We start from the raw sequence: 21,690 nt of genomic DNA on the forward strand, positions 1-21,690 counted from the left end.
ATTGTCACTGAGAAGAGAAGTCGCCTAGGTCAAAAAAGTCTAGATTACCTCACCTTTATTAAGATGAATGAGGGATGGATCCCGAAGGGACTGACAGTGGGCGATACATTCGACTAAAAAAGGCCTGATGAGATGAGCTGCCTTTGGCTAAAAATGGTCCACACGCTGCTGTATTTTATCTCTGAATGCCGGATGACTTGCGTGACTTATCCGCCACCAGCTAGGGTTCAAGCCGCAATGTTTTAGGGCACTTTCTGCCTGGAAAACAAACATCAATTTTTCTGGCCGCTGCTACAGCAGCGGCTGCAACAATACCTAATTTTTCAGGCATGTGTACATGCCTAATTTTTCTGGCCTCTGGTGCTGCACTGTGGCTTTAAAAATCAAACCAAAAAAAAAGGTACATAACAGGGATTAAACTGATAGGAATAGTACTACTTAACACACCTTATAATAATGCAGAGAGAGGCAACGCAGAGAGAGGAGTCTGAAGAAGAGGAGTCAGAGGAGGAAGGTGGCTTTGAGGAGGTGGAAGACCAAACACAGCAGGCGTCCCAGGGGGCTTGTTGTCACCTTTCGGGGACCCTTGGTGTTGTACGTGGCTGGGTGGAGGAAGAGACCTTCAATGACATCAGTGAGGACAAGGAACAGGACATGGCTAGCTTGGTATCCAACCTTGTGCAAATGGGGAGTTTGCGGTTGTGCAAATGGACTGTTTGTGGTTGTTTGCGGTGCGTTAAACGGGGAGTTTGGTCTGTCACTGTGAAGCGGGCGTAACCCTTACACTACCTGATCGATACAACATCATACCTGATGTTTTAAAGCACGTTATTCCAAACAATTTAGGAATGTTAGGTGATTTATGCCCTTTATGGATTAAAACCAGACTCTGCATCAACTATGTAATTTTCCATTGGAGTTTCCATCACTATTGTGGCCACAAAGAGTCCCTGTGGTTTTTAAAATTCGCCTGCCTATTGAAGTCTATGGCGGTTCGCCCGGTTCGCCCGTTCGCGAACATTTGTGAAAGTTCGCGTTCGCTGTTCGCGAATGGAAAATTTTATGTTTGCGACATCACTAGACTGGCCTGTTTTGTTCCTGAAGGGGAAAGTTAGGAATTCAGCACATGTAATCTCCACAGCAATAAATACATTGCAGAAGTGCAACAGATCTTCTGGCACCAAAAGACTTTAAAAAGATTAAAGGCCAGATTAAAAGTGGAGAGCTATTTAATGCTTCCGCTTGCTCGCAGAAGTAAGCTTTGTGCACACGTTGGGTATTGCTCGTATTACAAGTTGAAAGCAAATTGTTTTTGCTCGCGCATTAACCCGATGCACGCAAAAAGACAAACATAGGATATTGTGTTCGTGTTAATGTATTCCCCCATAGAAATCAATGAAGCAAAAAAAGTGGAAAAAAACACCCTACTTGCGCGCAAATTTGATGGCATATTCACAAGGATGATTACCAGACATGAGAATATGAATATTTCACATTCTAATGTTCTTCACATAGAAGAATATGTTCTATTTATTCATAAATACATATTTCTACATATATCCAATGGTATTTTGCTATTTTATTTATAAATACATAGGACATATTCTGCTATGTGCAGAACATTGGAATGTGAAATATTTACAGTAGATAAATATGTTTGTACTTGTTTTAATCTACTTGGCTGCAAAGGGCTGCAATGCATTTATATTTATATATATATATACAGTATATGTGTGTGTGTATGCATATGTATTTATGTGCTTATATGTATATATGTCTGTAAATACATATATACACATATAAATACATAAATAAATCTGTACACACATATACATATATATAGTCAAGCCATAGATATACATGATGGATTTCCTCTTTTGCCAAAAAGGTGATGTGTCCTGTTGACAGACAATATGTGTTATTTCTGGATAAATTAGTTAATTGTATTCTTCTTCCACACCATTTTGGCATTAATGTCAATGTTACTGCAGTTTTACACATCTATTAATACTCACTGCGGTGAAATCATTAACAGACCCTCCAGCATTTCCGGTCTATACAGACCCACCAAATCCTTAAATATTTCACAAGTTGAGTTAGCTTTAGTGACTGGACTATTCAAAATAAGATAGTTGTCACCTTAGAGAGGTTGAAAAACCAATAGAAAATCTCTTACACTGGCCCTGATTAATGCTCCAACGTATTTGTTAGTTTATAGAGAGAATTAAATAAATGTGAAAAGGCTCTACAAGGCTAGTTATTCCACATCATTGATAGTGAAAAAGGAGAGATTTGTCTAGCCTCTTTGAAATCTTAATGAACATAACATACTGCATAATGTCAGAGACACTATGTAATGTCACTTCCCATTGCAAAGCTCTCAGACCTACCAGATTCCATTTTATTTGGAATGTAAACATTTATGTATATTGTCTCATAAAACCTACTTGCAAGAAAAAAAAGACACAAACAGTTCACAAAAACATTTACAATAACCTCCTAAATACATTTATGAAGAAAGACACCAATGCTAGAGACTGTCCAAACACAATCTCAAAGAATGTAAGACATAAACATTAAAAAGAAGACATTTAGCTGTGTAAAGGAAACCTCTGTTGAGTGTATGCACCAAGCATTATGGTGTTTATAAGTTTCAAATTAAAAGCCAAGTGTAGCATGTTATACAAAAAAGTACAGATAAGCCTCTGAAATCAAAATGGCACCTGTCGTGTTTAAAATGGAGACTTTGCAACATCTAAAATAATGGGGGGGGGGGGGAAATGTATTGATCATTTTTAAAAATGTTTTTAGAAAAAGCTCCAAGTCACATTACAATAATGTTCTAGGCAGATAAAAAAAAAATCCAGAATGTTTTTCTCTCTAATACTTATATAGCTGTTTTCCATCCTAAAATGACTTTACTTGAGGTGACCCATGAATAGCAGTATTTATTCTTTGAACCCAACTGATAACAAGGGACTTGACAAACGTTAAGCTCTTCACTGCTGAGCAAATTTCACACCCTTGTGCTGGAGCTGTTTTTACACAGATGTCTCCTTTTTTTCTGTGAAGTATCCACAAAAATACCCCTAACACCCACAATGTTTGTGCAAAAGGGACAAGGGACCCCTCATTTGAAAGGAAAGACTCCCTTCTTTCCCACAAATAGGAAGGAAAATAGGGGCACAGTTAGACCCTCTTCTCTGGGGCTGAGATTTGTGTTTTTAAAATATCTACTCCCATGCTCACTTCTCTAAACTCCCTGTATTAACAGGCAGTTCCCACCCCTTTGTGACATTTACACATGTGCCCACTGTGAAATCATGGACTGTTCCAGCAGAAACCTGTACGGAGGTTCCCCAGGATCCAGATCGGAAGGGGGACTGAGGATGACGATATATGGTCATCATCTGCACTGGAATTAAGGAAAAAACCCTATTGAGAGAATAGAGAAAAGTATGCTCTTTCTACACATAAAGTATATATTTTTCAACTTAAAATTTAGCTTTTACTAGTTATGGTTAAAAAGGCAGCAAAAATAGAAATTGTATCTAGCGTGCCAGAAAAATAGTTAAAAACACAACTCTGTAACTGTGACTTGTATAAAGTACTTAAATGTTGCTGATTTTAAGTTATCTATCTCATATGAGGAGAAGGGGAATAATCAACGATATTAGGTAAATGTAAGAGCCTCTATTTAGGAACTGTATCCTGTATTGCCCTATATTAGGGTAGATAAGACACCTTTTTTTTCACTAAATATGCTATATATATCCCTTCCCCATCCTTCCCACAATATGCCCCAAATGTTACAACAAATGTTTGCAACAACAAATAAAGTTCCAATTAGTAGATAGTCTGAAATTAACAGAGTGCAGTTAAAATAAACAAAAAGCCCATGACGCGGTCGCGTTTCACTTATACGCTTCCTAATATAGGGCAATACAGGACACAGTTCTTAAATAGAGGCTCTTACATTTATCCTTTATTACCCATTCTCCAGTTTTGCATAACCAACACAGTTGTTTGTGGTTATCTTGAATCTAAGCCTCTGCAGACTGCCCCTTTATTTCATTCAGTTCTTTTGACAGACATGCATTTTAGCCAATCAGTGCTGACTAATAAATAACTGCACAGACGTGAGCACAATGTTATCCAAATGGCCCACATGAACTAGAGCTGTCAAGCTGTGAAAAACTGTCAAAATGCCCTGAGATAAGAGGCGGTTTTCCAGGGATTAGAAAATAGCATATGACCTACCTAGGTTTAGCTTTCAACAAAAAATACCAAGAGAATAAAAAAATGTTTAATAAAAAGTAAATTGCACGCCCTATCTAAATTATCAAAGTTTTTAATTTTTACTAGACTGTCCCTTTAACCATTTTAGGAAGATTTCAATATGAGTTTAATGCCCTTCTATACATGTCCCAGTATAGTTTATTACTAGCTATACCAGGCAGCACAATGAATGTAACTTAGTATAGAAAATAATAAACTAAAAACATTTTGCCTTAGGGAAGCAGTTGATAAAAGTTAATTGTGGGAACTCTCTTTTAAATAGGCGATGCTTTCTCTTTCTACCCCGCTCCCCACTGAGAGGTTGAGTTCTGCTGCTACATTTATTTTACATAGCTTTTCTGTAGCCAGTACTGCAGCATTGCCATTGGCAGTATAGATGGCACTTTCAATAGGCAAAACCAGCTATTTCAAATAACAAAACAAAGGTAAACGAGCTATGCATAAGCAATTCAAGCGGGTAAAATGGATAATTGGGAACACATTAAAGGAGAGGATATTTTAAAGTACAATACAGACTCTCTAGTCCTCTATAAAAAAAACATATATTAGACTTTGGAAATAGCAATAATGATAATGCCAAATAGAATTAAAGAGATGTGTGTAATATATTTATCAGCATTCCACAAGCCAAAAAATACAAACATTACTTGTTGTCATAGAAGCTATTATATGGTCCAATGCTTCACTTGGTCTACTATATGTGAACAAAATATATAACAAGAACAATACCTGTAAGATTTACAGGCAAAGCAAATTCTGAAAGGAAAATTATAGCTCCACTCATTATGTACTGTACGTGGGTGTCCCATAACATGTAAAATTCTGTCAGAGGCAACATCCATATTCATTTTGCCAGAAAAAAAAAATGTTTGTCCTAGAGATCCCATGGATTGTTTAATTAGCTGGGACAGGATTGATAAATTAAACAGTGATAAAAATCAAGCTAAGGAGCTTCTTAGTAAACAAAATGGTAATTAAAAACAAATTAGTGGGATAGTGAGGGTGCTTTGTGCCTTAGCGATTTGAGGAAAAAAGATGAAGATGCTCTTGACACATTTCAAATGAAGAAACTTGTGGTTTGATATATAATACTTACTAGAGAAAATAACATTTTTTTTTTCAATAAAGTCCACAATTATTTATAGGCGTGTGCAGAGATGTTTTTTTTTTTAAAAAAAAAAACTACTCACCGTAAATGAACATTAAACTTATAATTGAATTCTCTATAAAAGCTCAGATTAAACGTGTAGTGAAATTTTTAACAAATGCTATATTACATTTATTTTACATAGCTTTTCTGTAGCCAGTACTGCAGCATTGCCATTGGCAGTATAGATGGCAGTTTCAATAGGCAAAACCAGCTATTTCAAATAACAAAACCAAACAAAGGTAAATGAGCTATGCGTAAGCAATTCAAGCGGGTAAAATGGATAATCGGGAACACATTAAAGGAGAGGATATTTTAAAGTACAATACAGATTCTCTATTCCTCTATAAAAAACATATATTAGACTTTGGAAATAACAATAATGATAATGCCAAATAGCAGGCCCTATACCAGAGCTCGACAAACCTAGGTGCCCGGGAGTCACTGGTGCCTTAAAATTAGGCCCTGGTGCCCTGGATTACAGTCCCAATACACCCATGGTGACGTCCCCTATCTCCCCCTGCCTACTGCCACCAGCCACATCTAAAATTTAGCTTGGTTAAGCTGGATCCTTTTTAGGCCTCGTAGCTGTAGAATAAAAATCCAGCTTTTATTGTGTTAATATATATATATATAATGTATGTGTATGTACAGTATGTATGTGTGTATATACATTCTTGTCTTGACTTAAACAGGAGTTTAGAGATTAATTCACAGGTTGATTGGCCTGTATGCTGACTGATACCTCTTAACTGTGTGTAGCTATGACATGACATTAACCTGTTGTGCTTCAAAACCATAGAAATATGTGTATGTCATTATAGATATAGGGCTAGGTTACAAGTGGAGCGCCCCCAACGCTTAGTAAAACACTACACTATTAACCCTTAAACTGCCAGCCCCTCAATGCAAAATAACCCACTAACATCTAACCCCCCCTAACCTAACACCCGCTAAGTTAACCCAAAATAGACTAACCTTTACCAAACAAAAACTGCCTTTAAAAAAAAAAAAAAAAACTTCCCAGTGACAGTAAAAAAATATTTCCTTTGAAAATAAAAAAAACCTAACATTACTATTAAAATAAAATAACGTAACATTACTTGAATAAAAAAACTACCATTATCAAAAAAATTATTACTTTTTACATAAAAAACCCTAACATTACAAATAATTAAATAAAAACACTAACATTAAAAAAAAATAACAAACAAATTACCAAAAATAAAAAGAGTTATGCCTATTCTAAAGCCCCATAATAAAAAAAAACACCCCACGAAAAAAATCCCTATTCTAAAACTAAACTACAAATAGCCAATACAAGGGCCTTTTGTAGGGCATTACTCTAAAGGGATCAAGCTCTTTTTCTTAAAAAACAAAACAACTAAAACTACAACCCTCTAACATTAACCCCGCCACCAAAAAAACTATCTAAAAGTGCCCTGAAAAGGGCATTTGGCTGGTCATTGCCCTTAAAAGGGCATTTAGCTTATTTAGCCACCAATAATCAGCAAGTGCTACACAGGTACTAAAACAAAAATGGGCTGGCTCCTAAAGTTACATTCCTACTTTTCAAATAAAGATACCAAGAGAACAAAGATAAATTGATAATAGGAGTAAATTAGTAAAATTGCTTGCTTTATCTGAATGATGAAAGAAAAAAAATGTTAAATGTTTAGAGAAACAAAAAAATGACACAAAACACATAAAAAATACATTACAAAGTACAGATACACTCATAATAACAGCATCTAATACAAAACGTAACGTAACATGTTTGCTGTTTGTTACAAACTGCTTAGGTTACAGCATTGAATGCTAATCAAGTTAAGCAAACTGCTGAATATACTGAGCATGCGAGTCTAGAATGAACAGAGTGTTCAAGTTATTCGTTACATTCTACCAGCAAGTATAGATTTTTAAAATAAAAATAGAGCTCCCATTAGCTCCCACTCCTCCCTTGACATGTTTCGCCGGGTTTCTCGGCTTGAGTCCTTTAGCGCTAATTCTATATCTTTCTATTCATTTCCTTACCCTAATTGTTAGTGGTTTCAAGTACACCCATTTAGAATATAGCAGCTCCAAGGAATACCAAACCTCACCCATCTGGGTTTTAGACAGCGCTTATTACTAATCCCTTATCTCTCATCACCTATTGTTTATACCACTAAGTTATGAGCAGCAGTCTATAACAGTTATATTTATATCTCTTACAAAAAAGAAGGGGGGGGAAACAAATAATAACAACTAAAAATCCCAACCGTAAATTTTATTTATTATATAGTATAATACAATATATAATACAAAATCAGTAAGTTTAATATACATAGAAAGAAATGGAAACTTTAACTGAAAATTTTGTTTTTGGAAACTACATGAACACTAAAGACAGACCAAGAATTTGGTCGGAGACAGACAACATTAATTTAGAACCAGTTATAATCACACCTGATATCAACCCCAGGAATCTTTTTAGAAGATTAGAGAAACTAAAAAAACTAGAACTTAGCAACTGGCACGATATTATAGGACTAGAAACCTACATTAAAAAGGGACTCATACCCAAAGGATTAAGATTAACCAAAACACCAATTTTCAATGCAGCAGACATTGAACTCATTATGGATTGGGAGGATGCAATGGAGGAATGTTGTAATAAATTCATGAATATTCTAATAAGATTTAGGGAACAAAATCTTCTAAAAATTAGAGAAGAGATCATGGAGATCAGGCAACAACTTGAACAGTATAAAGATGATGTATACTACCAACAATTAGAGAAATAGAAACTAGAACGAAGAAACTAGAGATAGACCTGATAAAAAATAAAAAGAACAAACTACTAAGAGACTAAAAAGAGGACTCAAACAAGATAAAGGATACTAATCCAGAAAATGAGTTTGTTGATATGACGGACACTCCCAATCCAGACATCACACAACTCAACCCCATTAAATCCTTCTTCAATGAGGAAATTCCTCCGAATAATACGCCAATAACAGGAGAAAACTCAGGACATCAAGGGACACACATGAATAGGATTAATAAGAACAAACCTAAAAACCTCCCAAAAAGTAATCATACAAACAGTAACTATAACAGACCAGCACATCATCATAGCACTCATAGCACCTATCCGAACAAAAGAGAGGAACACAGGTCAAACAAGAATAGACATTCAAACTACAGTCCCTCAATAAACAGTCATCCAAGAGTAAACAAAATCAAACAGGATTATCACTCACAGATGAATACCCCAAACTGGAGAAGAAAAGAATACAGACAGTTCAACCAAGGACCATATACATCATATGACAACAGAAGTGAACAACCGCATTTTTTAGAAATGCGAGAGAGAAACGAATCCATACCGGAAAATTATGGACAAAGCAATACACGACCACAAAAAAGAAGATTTGATTACGTAGAAGAGGAAACAGAGGAGGAAGAATACAACAGAAGAAAAATAATAAATTGGCAGTAAAAAACAACATCCAACTAGAAGAAATCCAAACACCTCAACAACAACAAAAGACAGAACTATTTAATCTTTCAAAAAGATCACTCAAAAAAATAGAAGAGGAAGTCCTAAAAAAATGTCTTTCGTATGCTCCAACAAAAGGACCAAACTCATTCACATTATTTATAGACACTAATAAATTCATCAGAAAAATGACTTTGAAAAGACACTACATTAAGGAACAGCAAAAAAACAAAGAAAAAAACGGGAGAAGTAAATGAAACCAACAACGACTCAACTGGAAATGAAATAACACTAACTCAAAGTGATAGAGAAGCAATAACAAATCTAATGGATCTGGGGAACATAACAGATCAAACAGTGGATTTGGAAATAGAACATAGTCTATTCAAACCAAAGTCTATATTCTACCCTATTCATTCAAAAAGGAAATTTATAAACATATTCAAAGATTTAGTGCTCAATGATCTGGATAAACTCTGTGAATCCTATCACATTAAGAAAAATAATCTTAGCATTAAAGAAAAGGAAGCTTTAAAAACACTCAGTGAGGACAACACAATCGTCTGCAGATAGGCAGATAAAGGGGGATCAATAGTCATTCAAGACAGACATACATACATAGGAGAAGCATTACGTCTTCTTTCAGATACAGACACATACGAGATATTAGAACAAGATCCGACAGAAAAATTCTTACAAGAGTACTATCTTCTTCTAAATACAGCTATGAAAAGGAAAATATGTTCAGAAGGGGAATACAAATTTCTGAAAATTGAAAATCCTAAAACATCCACATTCTATCATCTACCCAAAATACACAAGGACACAATCAATCCACCAGGCAGGCCAATCATATCTGGCATTGGAAGTCTTACAAACAATTTATCACAATATGTCGACCATTTCCTTCAGTCTTTAGTGCCGACACTCAGATCACACATCAGGGATACTCCACATCTACTTACCAAATTAGATGAAATAAAATGGGATGCAGAATATGCATTCGCTACATTAGATGTGTCGGCTCTATACACCTCTATTCCGCATAGCAAGGGGATAGAAGCTGTTGAATATGCATTAAAAAATGATTTAAATAAAAATAAAATACAGTTTCTCTGTGATTCAATTGAATTTATCCTTTCCAGAAATTATTTTTCATTTGAAGATAAAATCTACATTCAAAAAACAGGAACAGCAATGGGAACAAAGTTCGCCCTAAACTTTGCGAACTTGTATATGGGCATGTTTGAAGATTTCAACATATGGCAACGGAACTGCTTCTCAGAAAACATCATTCATTGGTTCAGATTCATTGATGATGTCTTAATAATCTGGAAAGGAGACCTAGACACTTTTAACGATTTTGTTGAAATGCTTAATCGCAATAACTTTAATCTGAAATTCACTAAGGAATGGGATAAAAACCAAATACATTTCCTAGATATCACCATCTTCAACAAATGAGAGAGGATAAGTACAAAATTGTTCACCAAAGAAATAGACACAAATGGATACCTACATTCAGAGAGCGGCCATCATCCAAAATGGATAAAGAATATTCCTTTTGGACAATTTCAAAGGATCAAAAGGAACTGCACCGAAACTGATGACTTTGAAGCAGCCTCAACAATCCTAAAAGAAAAATTTAGAGAAAAAGGATACAAAGAAGAAGATATATCGGAAGCATACAATAAAGTAAAAACCATGGAGAGAAGTTCCCTATTCAAACCTAAAAATAAAAATAAGAAGAATCCACAACCTACAAACACAGATTATACACCAAGATTTATCACAACGTATAATAATGCATCCAAACGGATTGAAAAAATCTTGAATGAACACTGGCACATTTTAAAGAAAGACCCGGTTCTTGGGAAGAAATTACCACAGAGGCCTTTAGTCACGTACAAAAAAAAACTAAACCTCAAGAATATCCTAGCTCCAACTAAACTAAAAACCAATAAACCCAAAAAAATGGAAGGAAGTCATCAATTGATTAAAGATTTTTATAGGTGTAGAAGAAAAAATTGTTAATGCTGCAAAAGAACCAGTGAAAACAAATTAGAAAACAAATGGATCGTCAACAATGACACTAAACAAATTCCAATTCAATCCTACATGAATTGTAAGTCGGAGTATGTGGTCTACAGTATAGAATGCACGTGTAAAAAAATCTACATTGGTAGGACCAAGAGAGTCCTCAAGACCAGACTCCTGGAACATGTGAAGAAACATCCGAATATGGTCTAAGTAGACATTTTGAAGAATTCCACAAAAAAAACCCAAATGAATTTAAAATCAAGGCAATCGAACAAATACCCAAATCATGGGGTAAAGATAGACTTCTACAATTAAGGAAAAGGGAGACATACTGGATCCATTCTTTGAATACTAGGGAACCATATGGCTTGAACAGAGACATAGATCTAGCAGCCTTTTTATAACTAACTACAGTAAATAAAAAGATTATACACAACACCCATAGAGAGTTAATGTATGCATGTAAAAACACACACCTGTATATACCCACTCTGTTTTTCTATTTTTTATATTTTACAACCAATTGTATTTATTATATATACATTATATATATTTATATATTTTATATACTTTTTATATACATGAATTCCCTATTGTATTTTTATATATACAAAATAAGCATCAACTATGTATCATTAAATACCAGACACATATTTTCATTATTATCAGCTAATAGTTTTATTTATTATATATGGATTCTATTGGACACAAATCAAATTATTTCAAATGATTTCTTGTGATTATGAATTATATATGAACTCATCCTTTACTATACTTATTATAAAATGAATCATAGGAGCCAGGTCGTTTTTATAGAAGTTTATTAGAGCCATTTATTTTGTCCAGGGGAGGTAAAAATACCCCAAAGAAATACCAAACATTCTTTTTGCACTATAGTGCTACATTGTTGACAAAATGATCCTCAAAAGAAACGATACGGCAGTAAATGGTCAAATCTAAAATTAGATAGTGTTTCAAAAAACAATATGGAGTCACTTCCTGCTTTCTAAAACAAATAGAGGGCCAGGATGGGAGTGGATCCTAACTCTGACAAAGTGGGCATAGGACCCACAAAACGCATAAGCACGCGAGAACTCAGTGACGTCACTTCCGTTTCTTGCTACGGATCCACTTCCGGTTTCTCCAAAACCGCTAACGCCGGTGCACTCTTTGGGCTCCATCCACTATACACCAACGATTGAACTAACACATTGAGATAAGTTTTGTATTTTTAGACCACCAATTGTACTTATATATTTTATAATAAGCACTTCACAGGAATTTTTTGTTATAATAGATTTTTTAACGATCGTTTTATATTATTTGTAGTGCGCACTACTAACAGGTTTGCCAATTCATTCTGCAGCTAACAGTTTTTAAACATCCCCCAATATTAAATAAACACTCAATGGCTATTTTATATTACCCCCTTTAAACATAAGCGTTTTTATAGGTACAATCCAATGAATTCTCTCCCCCTTTAAATGAATTTCCACTCACTTTTAAAATATCCCAAAGTATATGTTTTTACCCTGATTAATTAATATGTGTTACTCTCCAATTAACTGATCTGGCATCTGACTGTTACATACTTTCTACGGGTTAGTTTCAGTCAGAAAGCCAGACCTAGAGAAAACAGCTGTAGTAACTTTGTTTTATGTATGTTTTTCCAAAATACTTAAATATTTTTGTGCATTTTTTTCTGTGTTTTTATACATACTAAATAAAACATTGTTTTTAGCAATAGGACTCAGCACATTAGCACTGCTTTAAAAAAAGAGCGACTGCAGTCAGTGTAAAACTGAGCCCAACATTCCTCAACAGGATTATATCCTATTCACCATAAAAAAACATTGTTTTGGTTTTTATAAGCCAACACCATATCAGTTAATCATACTGAGATCATTATTTTTGGGTCCTTTAGCGCTAATTCTATATCTTTCTATTCATTTCTTTACCCTACTTGTTAGTGGTTTCAAGTACACCCATTTAGAATATAGCAGCTCCAATAATAATAATAGGAATACCAAACCTCACCCATCTGGGTTTTAGACAGTGCTTATTACTAATCCCTTATCTCTCATATGTGTGTATATATATATATATATATATATATATATACAGTATATATATATATATATATAGTCCATATATACAAAGTGTAACAGCAGCACAGGACAGTCTTGCTTCTTTAAAGGTGAAAAATTCTTTTATTAAGGTACAACAACCATAAAAAGGCGACGTTTCGGACCTACATGGTCCTTATTCATGCATAGTTAAAAGACAAGTGAACAGACATTTAAAAAGGGTATCTGAGCCAATCAGGGTCTAATGCTGTAAGTTAATTGGTTTAACTCATACCTGTCCAGGTATTCCTATTTTCCTTACCTAAGAGCCCCCTGGTGGCACCAGAACACATAACATATTTAAAAAGAAAAAAAGCGAAGTTGGCTAACTGTATGTCCCCCCATGCCCTCATATAGAAGGGTTAAAAATCTTAAGGATAATATTGTTAGTGCTGATGTAGGTACTGCTAAATCATTTAATGTTAATTATCTAACTACACCAAATAAGGGATGTTATCCCTGTCTTCATTGTGCTCAATGTAATTCTATAATTAAAGGCAAATACCTGGCACAGAATGACAAAAGGAAACAATATACTATAAATGAATTATATACATGCCAGACCAACTACGTAATGTATCTACTTAAATGCCCATGTGGGCTTTGCTATATTGGCGAGACCACTCAGGCCGCCAGGGATAGGTTTAGCCAACACAAGGCCTTTATTAAATCTAAAGATTTGTCATTGCCAGTATCTGCACACTTTACACAGATGGGACATACAGTTAGCCAACTTCGCTTCCAAAAAATAGACCACATCCCCATACATAGAAGAGGGGGAAATAGGGAATTAAAGTTAAAGCAAAAAGAAGTATGGTGGATTAAACGTTTGAATACCTTACACCCTTATGGTCTGAATAGGGACTATGATTTGTATTTGTTTTTATGAAACTTTTTTTCTTTTTAAATATGTTATGTGTTCTGGTGCCACCAGGGGCCTCTTAGGTAAGGAAAATAGGAATACCTGGACAGGTATGAGTTAAACCAATTAACTTACAGCATTAGACCCTGATTGGCTCAGATACCCTTTTTAAATGTCTGTTCACTTGTCTTTTAACTATGCATGAATAAGGACCATGTGGATCCGAAACATCGCCTTTTTATGGTTGTTGTACCTTAATAAAATAATTTTTCACCTTTAAAGAAGAAAGACTGTCCTGTGGTGCTGTTACACTTTGTATATATGGACTGTATCTTTTGGAGTGTGGCTGATACTCCACAGTGACGGGCACACAGACTGAAAGCCATTATTGAAATTTATGGTGCTGGGCTCTAACTATCTATCTTTTATATATATATATATATATATATATATATATATATATATATATACATACAGTATATATAGGTATAGTAGCATTTTGTAAGAAAATACCATCAGATAAATGTAGAAATAACGGGAGTGTTAAATACTGCTCCACTTATTTGTATCACATAGCAACAACATTTTACTCATGTTTTATACCAGGATATAATACATAACGAGACAGACAATAATTATAATAACAAACTTAGAGGGACATGAAACACAAAATTAAACTTTTGTGATTGAAATAGAGCACATAAATTTGATAATAAAAGTAAAACAGATTTAAAAAAATTAAAATAAATGGCTTTGCTTAGGTGAAGCGCATACCTAGGTAGGCTCATAAGAATGCACATGTCTTGAGTACCATATAGCAGCAGTGTTTGCAACAATGTATAACATTGTTATAAATATTGTTGCAAACACAGCTGCTCAAGACACAAGCACCCTAAATAAAGGATACCAAGATAAGTTGATTTGTCCCCAGGCGCGAGGCGAAGGACAACACGGTCAGGGCCCTCAACTTAATTCAATATATGCAAGATAAGGAGGTCCCAGGGATCCTTCTGTCAATAGATCCCGAAAAGGCCTTTGACCGTGTTGGCTGGGATTTCCTTAAAGCCACTTTAACTAAACTGGGTCTAGGACCTAAGATCATTAACAGAATATTTGCCTTATATTCCCAGCCCAATGCAAAATTACTTATCAATGGCACACTATCCAATACATTCAACATAACCAACGGCGCAAGGCAAGGCTGCCCCCTATCTCCCTTATTGTTCGCCTTCAAAACAAAATTTAGAAACTATTTAGTATGGGTTTTTTTTGGTGGTTGTAGATGTGTAACAGATTTTGGGGCTCAAATTTAAAAAAAAGTGGGTGTTTTTCCATTTTTTCATCATATTTTATAATTTTTTATAGTAAATTATAAGATATGATGAAAATAATGGTATCTTTAGAAATTCCATTTAATGGCAAGAAAAACGGTATATAATATGTGTGGGTACAGTAAATGATTAAGAGGAAAATTACACCTAAACACACACAGCAGAAATGTAAAAATAGCCCTGGTCCCAAACGGTCAGAAAATATAGTGCTCTGGTCCTTAAGGGGTTAAAATACCTCAATCAGTATGAGGTAAGTATCCGCTGTAGAGAAAGTGGAGCACAGCTCCCTCCGGTACAAAAACTGCTCTCTAGATATGGGAACAGGGAATCCAAGGGTTCAGATCTGCTGTGCTTCTCCTGAAGTATGGTAGTATACTTTGCTCACTGTACGTCCGCATTTAGGTCTTCCCGGGTAGTGGAATAGGTCTGTGAAAGTAAACAAACACTTATATAGTTAAGTACGTTCTATTTATTCAAACATAAAACTCAAACAATATAAAGTTTGCACTCACAAACCAGACCTCAATCGTTTTGAGGTAAGTAAAAGCATATACAATAATCCACGTAGGGAACCAGGATGCGTGTACTGAGTAACCAAGTCCAGGAATATAAAATACACTTGAGTATAAAGCTGTCAGTAGTCCCTGACGCGTTTCGAAGTTACCTTCTTCATCAGAGGGATATGAAGCTTCTCCTATCTATCTTTGGTGAAGCATCTGGGAAGCTTCACAAATATTGGTTTCAGCTGCCCAAACCTCTGGAAAGACAAACAGTTTTATTTATATGAACTTGTCTTTGCCATCACATTGCATTGCATTGCTTGGATCTGTATTTATATGTGGACTTTTTCATACATCCCTTTTACATAAAATAACTAGGGGTTTTTACATGTCATACAGCTACCTTAATTTATGTAGACTTTATTGATGGTACATATATGTATATATTCTTAAAGTGATATACATTTATTCTTGTGTTATAGCGCAAATAACATTCTCTTGTTCTATATATATACTGTATATATATATATATATATATATATATATATATATATATTTACTCAAAACCATTATATAGAGAATCATGTATATTATTATTATTATTGCTTATCACTGAGCTACTTTTTGGGAGCCCAAAAAATATTTGCACCAGGGCCATCTGTTGAGTAGGTCCACTACTGGCTCTTCCTACCTGCTGTTATATATTTCATTGTAATTCAGATGAGAGGCTAAATCTACAGATACAATAGTTAAATGAATGACATGCTTTCAGTGAATAAGAGACAAGATGAATGAGTTTTCAACAACAAACATCTTGTTATCTTTGAAAGGCAGCCTTGCAGCTAGTTTATATTATAGATGTCCTATCAGAGTGACAAAGACAGCTCCTTATGTATGCACTTGGTAATGTCTTTTGTTATAAGCGATTTATTTTTCTTTATTGCTACAGGGAACAGACTGCAGGTTTTGTGAAGCCTGTGAACATCATCTGTAGAAAAAAAAATATTTAAAGTGTTTTTAATAGGGAAAGAAAATCATGATTTACACTTGAGCATATTAGCAGTGATAAAAACTTTTTAGTCAAGATTACATGTGGAGTGTAAAAATGGTAGTGCTATGGTGCACTAACATCACTAGAATGTAGGAAAAAATGGAAATATCCCAATAAAGGGATATAAAAGAGCGCTGATGTTTGAAAAAGAGAACAATATAAAATGTAAAACCAAATAATAGACTTAAAATATAGTAGCTCAGATCTACCGTGTTAGTCCTATTTACTGTCCATAAGCTGGTAGTAAAATAAAGGAATATGGATATCCTCCTAATGGGAATGGTGGGTCAGGCTGCTCCTCTTGATCCCAGAGAGTGTGGAACAACTGTAGATAAAAGAAGGAGAGAGGGCGCCACAATAGCGTGATATCGTCTGGAATGCAGGTACAGATAAAAGTAAGTATTATGCTTACCAAATAGTATGGCACTGTGCTGTGACCAGTGCAAAAAAGCAGGCTAGCACTTATCAGTGGCTAGTACACTGTGGAAGCAAGGTTCCAAAGGCACTTGTCCTGGTTGCAACTCTGTGAATATCTCCTGTTGGCTGGACTTCAGGTGCTGCAAAGGTGTAATCTTTTATGTGTTGTTCAGTTGGTATTTGATGAACCACAACACAGACAACTTCAAATAAAAATGACTTTTAATACTTATGACGCGTTTCTCAACCTCCAGGGGTTGTTTCATCAGATAAAAAAGTGAATGTCATCATTACCAATTGTTAGCAATTTATACACATTTGTATATCAAAAAAGGAAGTTGTCATCAGATGTGTGATCCAATAGAAAAACATTTGTGTGCATTCAGCTGTGGAGCCTACACAGGATCCCAGCTGTTACAATTTAAAAATTAGACTGATTAACAAGGTTCAAATAGAATGTGTGTATATGTAGGAATCTGAACTTTTAACCTGTTGGTTGCCAAATGAAAAAATGAAAAAAAGTGAATGAAGCAATCTTATCACCTTGTATTCACTACAAATAGTTGCATATATAACCTCACTAAATAGTTTGGTGTAATAGGCACTGTTTCTTTGGATTTACAGAAAAGATATTTAAAAATAATAATAGTATCAGGAGAAATGCAAACAACAAGCTAGAAGTTCAGACTCCTATTTAGATGCTGACTATCCAATGAACCATGTCTTTTTCACACATACACATCTCTTCCATTTTTATGAATAATTTTAAATATATATTATTCACAAGTATTGTGTTCATCACAATAAATTAACATGTGTGTTTATACAATAATTATTGATGAAAACAAAGTGACAATCCATACAATCATTTTCTTATATAAAAACTTAATAACAAAATAGCATAATTCTCCAACCTTCACATGCACAATACAAACAATAGGTTTGTAATTCAGACTTCCATTCAGATTCTCATTATATACTTTTTAATGAATTATTTTATTTTCCACGTACACACTTTTTTTTTTTTTTTTTCTCCTGATACTATTATTATTTTTAAATATCTTTTCTGTAAATCCAAAGAAACAGTGCCTATTACACCAAACTATTTAGTGAGGTTATATATGCAACTATTTGTAGTGAATACAATGTGATAAGATTGCTTCATTCACTTTTTTTCATTTTTTCATTTGGCAACCAACAGGTTAAAAGTTCAGATTCCTACATATACACACATTCTATTTGAACCTTGTTAATCAGTCTAATTTTTAAATTGTAACAGCTGGGATCCTGTGTAGGCTCCACAGCTGAATGCACACAAATGTTTTTCTATTGGATCACACATCTGATGACAACTTCCTTTTTTGATATACAAATGTGTATAAATTGCTAACAATTGGTAATGATGACATTCACTTTTTTATCTGATGAAACAACCCCTGGAGGTTGAGAAACGCGTCATAAGTATTAAAAGTCATTTTTATTTGAAGTTGTCTGTGTTGTGGTTCATCAAATACCAACTGAACAACACATAAAAGATTACACCTTTGCAGCACCTGAAGTCCAGCCAACAGGAGATATTCACAGAGTTGCAACCAGGACAAGTGCCTTTGGAACCTTGCTTCCACAGTGTACTAGCCACTGATAAGTGCTAGCCTGCTTTTTTGCACTGGTCACAGCACAGTGCCATACTATTTGGTAAGCATAATACTTACTTTTATCTGTACCTGCATTCCAGACGATATCACGCTATTGTGGCGCCCTCTCTCCTTCTTTTATCACTAGAATGTAATCCATAGCACTTTTACTTTCATATTGCTATTGGAAAGTAGAATGTTAGTGCTTGAGCGAAAGTCTAGAACGGGCTAACATCTGGAGGTTGGATAGTGCAGTCATGCTAAATTCTTTACTTAAAGGGACATAATACTCATATGCTAAATCACTTGAAACTGTTGCAGTATAACTGTAAAAAGCTGACAGGAAAATATCACCTGGGAATCTCTATGTAAAAAAGGAAGATATTTTACCTCACAATCTCCTCAGCTCAGCAGAGTAAGTTCTGTGTAAAAAGTTATACTTCATCTGCTCCCAGCTGCAGGTAAAAATAAAAAAAATATGAAGAAATGAACAGCAGCCAATCAGCATCAGCAGTGCTGAGGTCATGAACTCTTACTGTGATCTCATGAGATTTGACTTAACTCTCATGAGATTTCATAGTAAGCTTCCTTTACCTGATTGGTGAAATAATATGAGAGTTCACGAGGCTCATCCTTTCAGCTGTCCCAGGACAGACACACTAAAATGCTGCTTAGAAATCCTTTACAATGGGAGGTGGCTACTGAGGAACTTTTGAGGTAAAATATCTTTCTTTTTTACATAGAGATGTTCAGGAGATATTTTCTAGTCAGCTTTTTACAGCTATGCTGCATCACTTTAAAGTGTTTAAACATTTGGGTATTATGGCCCTTTAATAGACTGCTATGGGGGAGTTCTGAAATACATAGCTCCTGGCTATCAATTGCTAAGATGAAGGTGTGCTAAGCTGAAGGTGTGCTAAACTGAAGGTACTCTAAACTGAAGGTACTCTAAACTGAAGGTACTCTGAACTGAAGGTACTCTAAACTGAAGGTACTCTAAACTGAAGGTACTCTGAACTGAAGGTACTCTAAACTGAAGGTACTCTAAACTGAAGGTACTCTGAACTGAAGGTACTCTAAACTTAAGGTACTCTAAACTGAAGGTACTCTGAACTGAAGGTACTCTGAACTGAAGGTACTCTAAACTGAAGGTACTCTGAACTGAAGGTACTCTAAACTGAAGGTACTCTAAACTGAAGGTACTCTAAACTGAAGGTACTCTGAACTGAAGGTACTCTGAACTGAAGGTACTCTAAACTGAAGATACTCTAAACTGAAGGTGTGCTAAACTGAAGGTACTCTAAACTGAAGGTGTGCTAAACTGAAGGTACTCTAAACTGAAGGTGTGCTAAACTGAAGGTACTCTAAACTGAAGGTGTGCTAAACTGAAGGTACTCTAAACTGAAGGTGTGCTAAACTGAAGGTGTGCTAAACTGAAGGTACTCTAAACTGAAGGTGTGCTAAACTGAAGGTACTCTAAACTGAAGGTGTGCTAAACTGAAGGTACTCTAAAGGTGCACTTAACCAAAGGTGTAATTCAACGTTTTTTAATCTCTGCTTTAACCCCTTTAGGACTAAGGTTTTTCACAGTTTCTGTGCTTAAAAGGATATTAAACAATAAATACAAGCTACACATAATGATGTATTCAAATAAAAAATTAGTCTTAGAATAATATGTAGCTGTATGTTTACCATTATATTAGTTGTTTAAATATTCATTATATAAGTCTAAAAGTTTAGTTTCTATAAAGTGCTCTAGATTTTATAAAGCAATAGGTGCCATCATGTTTGAACGTTTTCTATTTATCTCTGTCTTTTGTGGAGAACAATTAGGAAAAGATATATAAACCAGTTTGTGTAAACAAGGCTGTGTGAAATCACAGAAAACCTTGTTGGTATTAGTCGGTTTATTTGCCTGTTTTATATCTGTTCAGCAGGACAGTAAGATAAGCTTAAAACCTAAGTTTAGACATGGTGGCGGCCATTACTTTATAAAAATATATATTTACAATTTGCTGCCATCGCTGAACTACTTACCCCCTTCACTGCGCTTAGGTTCTGATGCTGACTCTAATGGCATCAGAACGAGGCTCCCACTGGAGCCTATGAAAGCGAGCTCTTGTGTGCTTAATGCTTACCAGCAATGCAAACGCAAGCTCGCATTCGCATTGCTGACAACTTGTAATGCAAAATCCGAAAATGGGAAAACAGCACCACTGTGGAGTGCACAAGTGACAGGGCTAACTGCAAAGCCCCTACTGTCAAAGATATGTACAAAATGTCACCAGCACTGTAAGTAAACGTGAATCTTTTATTGAAGACACATAAAAACAAGCGACGTTTCGAGGACTAGCCCTTAAGACAGCGTATGCTGTCGGCATTCAATGATGTCATGTCAGACAGACATTGATAAACTTAGACTGAGATCTATGAGAAAAAGTGACTTAAAGGGACATGAAACCCAAAAAATGTATTTCATGATTCAGATAGAGAATACAATTTTAAACAACTTTCTAATTTACTTCTATTATCTAATCTGTTTTATTCTCTTGGTATCATTTGTTGAAGGAGCAGCAGTGCACTACTGGTTTCTAACTGAACACAATAATAGAAGTAAATTGGAAAGTTGTTTGAAATTGTATTCTCTATCTGAACCATGAAAGAAAATTTTTGGGTTTCATGTCCCTTTAACCTGAAGTGAAAGCTCAAGTCATTAAAAACTAATGAGCCACATATACTGCTTACTTTACTTACCGATTGCAGAAGGTACTGAGGTTATTTATGGTGGTACTGAAAAAA

This window comes from Bombina bombina, chromosome 3, assembly GCF_027579735.1.
Source record: "Bombina bombina isolate aBomBom1 chromosome 3, aBomBom1.pri, whole genome shotgun sequence".
Taxonomy (NCBI): domain Eukaryota; kingdom Metazoa; phylum Chordata; class Amphibia; order Anura; family Bombinatoridae; genus Bombina; species Bombina bombina.